The sequence below is a fragment of the Schistocerca cancellata genome, chromosome 3, assembly GCF_023864275.1.
Source record: "Schistocerca cancellata isolate TAMUIC-IGC-003103 chromosome 3, iqSchCanc2.1, whole genome shotgun sequence".
Taxonomy (NCBI): domain Eukaryota; kingdom Metazoa; phylum Arthropoda; class Insecta; order Orthoptera; family Acrididae; genus Schistocerca; species Schistocerca cancellata.
In genome coordinates, this window is record NC_064628.1 from 891,831,187 (window position 1) to 891,835,233 (window position 4,047).

The window sequence follows — 4,047 nt, forward strand, 5'->3', positions numbered from 1 at the left end:
CCTGCAGTGAGCGAAGAAACAGTTGAACGCGTGCAGGCAAGTTTCACGTGTAGCCCGCGGAAGTCGATGAATGAAGCAAGCAGGGAGCTAAATGTACCACAGCTGACGGTTTGGAAAATCTTACAGAAAAGGCTAAAGCAGAAGCCTTACCGTTTACAATTGCTGCAAGCCCTGACACCCAATGACAAAGTCAAATGATTTGAATTTTCGGCGCGGTTGCAACAGCTCATGGAAGAGGATGCGTTCAGTGTGAAACTTGTTTTCAGTGATGAAGCAACATTTTTTCTTAATGGTGAAGTGAACAGACACAATGTGCGAATCTGGGCGGTAGAGAATCCTCACGCATTCGTGCAGCAAATTCGCAATTCACCAAAAGTTAACGTGTTTTGTGCAATCTCACGGTTTGAAGTTTACGGCCCCTTTTTCTTCTGCGAAAAAAACATTACAGGACACTTGTATCTGGACATGCTGGAAAATTGGCTCATGCCACAACTGGAGACCAACAGCGCCAACTTCATCTTTCAATAGGATGGTGCTCCACCGCACTTCCATCATGATGTTCGGCATTTCTTAAACAGGAGATAGGAAAACCGATGGATCAGTCGTGGTGGAGATCATGATGAGCAATTCATGTCATGGCCTCCATGCTCTCCCGACTTAACCCCATGTGATTTCTTTCTGTGGAGTTATGTGAAAGATTCAGTGTTTAAACCTCTTCTACCAAGAAACGTGCCAGAACTGCGAGCTCGCATCAACGATGCTTTCGAACTCATTGATGGGGACATGCTGCACCGAGTGTGGGAGGAACTTGATTATCAGCTTGATGTCTGCCGAATCACTAAAGGGGCACATATCAAACATTTGTGAATGCCTAAAAAAACTTTTTGAGTTTTTGTATGCGTGCAAAGCATTGTGAAAATACCTCAAATAATAAAGTTATTGTAGAGCTGTGAAATTGCTTCAATCATTTGTAATAACCCTGTATATTTGAATCTTTCCACATACTCTGTGTTACATGTGAATGTGAAGGTAACCAGGTCAGAGGGTTCATGTGGAAAGAAGAATGAAATGAGTAAAGTGTCTGAAATAGATTCAGCAAAGTAATTTTCAAGAGGTGTAGATAAGTTTTAAGAAAGTGGCAATGGAGGGTTAAATTATAAAATATTGTCCTTACCTAACAAAGGAATGTAATAATGCTTAGGTGATACCAAATATGATTTATTGAAGTGTCTATTTCACAAATCCATTTTAAATAGAAGTTAACAAAATTGTGATTTATTATGAGGTGACATATCTAAAACAATGTGAAGTAATCAAATTATGATAACATTTGCTTACCTGAAAATGACTTGAGTAATTAAAAATAGAAAACTAAACAAATATGTTATTAATAACATGTTCAAACGATATCCACATTTTGCTATTAAGAGCTATAGAACAATACAATCCTAGGAATTCCTTACAATATAATAATTTTCAAACTTCACCAGGTTATTATGGTGACATAAATAACCAATGACAGATGAAGCAAGGAGGACACCAAAAGCAGATTAGCACTGGCAAAAAAAGCATTCCTGGCAAAGAGAAATCTATTAGTATCTAACATGGACCTTAATTTGAGGAAAAAATTTCTGAGAATGTACGTTTGGAGCACATCATTGTATGATAGTGAACCATGGACTGTAGAAAAACCAGAACAGAAGAGAATAAAAGCATTTAATATGCAACGCTACAGACAAATGTTGAAAATTAGATGAACTGATAAGATAAGGAATGAGGAGGTTTTGTGCAGCACCAGAGAGGAAAGGAATTAAAGGAATATGTGGAAAGCACTAACAATGAGAAGAGACAGGATAATAGGACATCTGTTGAGACATCAGGGAATGACTTCCCTGGTACTAGAGGGAGCTGCAGAGGGCAAAAACTGTAGAGGAAGTCAGAGATTGGACATAGATTACAAGTTTTACTCTGAGATGGAGAGGGTGACACAGGAGAGGAATTCATGGTGGGTTACACCAAACATCACGAGCTATTTCTGGAGTCAATAAAAAATAAGTTACAAAAGGATGCTGAGGTCATATCAGTATTGCTTGTCTAAGTATGTAATGAACTGTACATTCCACATTGTGGGTAGTAGGCATCTCTTGTTATCTCTTATTGCCAGTCAATGGTCAATTCAGAACTGTCAAAGAGTTAAGTAAATTCAGCTAATAACTTATTTAAGGGAATTGGTTGTCATCTGTTTTCATAAAACTTATATTTTATAATTCCTGCATACACCTGAAGGACATCTGAAGACCAAGAGCATCTTCCATATGCAGCGGGTATCTGGCTACTTGGAGGGTGTAATCATTTTTTGTTGTGTGGTTGCAGAAATAATATAGACCATAGCATTCTGGCATGGATGTGTGACAAATTTCTTGAGTCTGTCAAATATTTCAGTGATGGAAACGAAGGATACTGAATTATGTAAAAGGAATACAAGTTTTGTCTTGATGAAAGATTGTTTGTTGTATTTTAATGTGTAATGAACTGTAGTGGAATATTCACTTTGAATAGTCAACTAACAATAGGTGTATCCTTAAAAAATCAAGGATAAATACAAACATGTGGGTGTTGATTATTTTTTAATATACAAGTAATTGAGTACTGCAGAAAATGAAGGCCAAGTCATAAAAACTTTGTGGGAGAATGTATATCAAGTAACTGAATACCCATTAATCTAAGCTCCACCTGAATGGGCCACGAAGGCTCAATGGTACCAACCAGCTGCCATGTTATCATTAGCCCACAAGCATCACTGGATGTGATTATGCAGGGGCATGCGGTCAGCACACCACTCTCCCAGTCGTATGTCAGTTTACAAGACCGTAGCCACTACTTCTCATTCAAGTAGCTCCTCAGTTAGCCTCACAAGGCCTGAGTGCACCCTGCTTGCCAACAGCACTTGGCAGACTGGATGGTCACCCATCCTAGTTCTAGCCCAGCCTGACAGAGCTTAACTTTGGTGATCTCATGGGAACTGGTGTTACCACTGTGGCAAGGCCATTGGCAATTGAATACCCATTATCATATGCAAATATACATCTGTGTGTGGGGGGCAGGGGGGATGAGTGAGAGTACATATGTGTGGGTGAGTGGGAATAGGTGGGTGGAAATGTGTGGTTGAGTGAGTGGGTGGGTGGGCAAGGGTGGCAGGATGAGAGGGTGGGATCTGATTAAAAGAGCCATTCCATTTTTCTCTATTTAATACAGATTTGCATTTTGATTTTTTATCTTTGTATTTTATCATGTTTAATATGTAAATAATGTAAATCTTCTTCAAACAGACAAGAAATTTAGTGTCTTTATATTTTATTCCCTTTATTATTTGTGTAAAATCTAACTATCCCAGTTTATTGTGGCACTCTGTTAAAAATGTTTAGAAAAATCTCAGTAGCCTTTCTGTGAAAATTTATTTGAGGAAAAGTATTTACTCTACACAAGTATGTGATACAAATATTGTGTTAAATTGATAACCAATCATCTTGCAGTAAAATTTTCAGTGACCTTGCCAGTATACAGACAGCTCATACTGGTCTGTGTAAAGTTACGTAAATGCTTTGCATAAAACACTAGATGGGGACAGAAACCAGGTAGCATAGAAGGAATAACAGTGGCTCTTTTCGGAGCAATTTTTTTCCCAAACATATACGTATAACTGAATTGTCAATTGTTGAAACCAAATAAGACATTTTTTTACACTTTTCAGAAGAAACAAAAAACTGAATACTGCCATATGTATTATTGCTATATTACTAGAATTTTTCAGAACTGAAAGTGACTTCATTCTGCTTTTATTGAGAGAGAAATAATTAACTTAGAGTACATCATTTCAATATTTAATGATTTCAAAGTTTTTTTACTCATTTGGCTTCAATAATCAACAAATATATTTTATACTTTTTTAGGATTTAATTGTATGGATACTTCATAATATATTAGCATGGTCTGACAAAGTAGAACAAACTGAATTATTTTAACACCAATAATTTTAGTCAATCACTG

The 4,047-nt window shown here is 37.2% G+C and overlaps 1 pseudogene; it reads right to left on the reverse strand.

Moving 5' to 3' along the window:
• Positions 1 to 2,935: 2,935 nt before the first annotated feature.
• On the reverse strand, positions 2,936 to 3,053 carry LOC126177696 (5S ribosomal RNA; annotated as a pseudogene).
• Between the last annotated feature and the right edge of the window lie 994 nt (positions 3,054 to 4,047).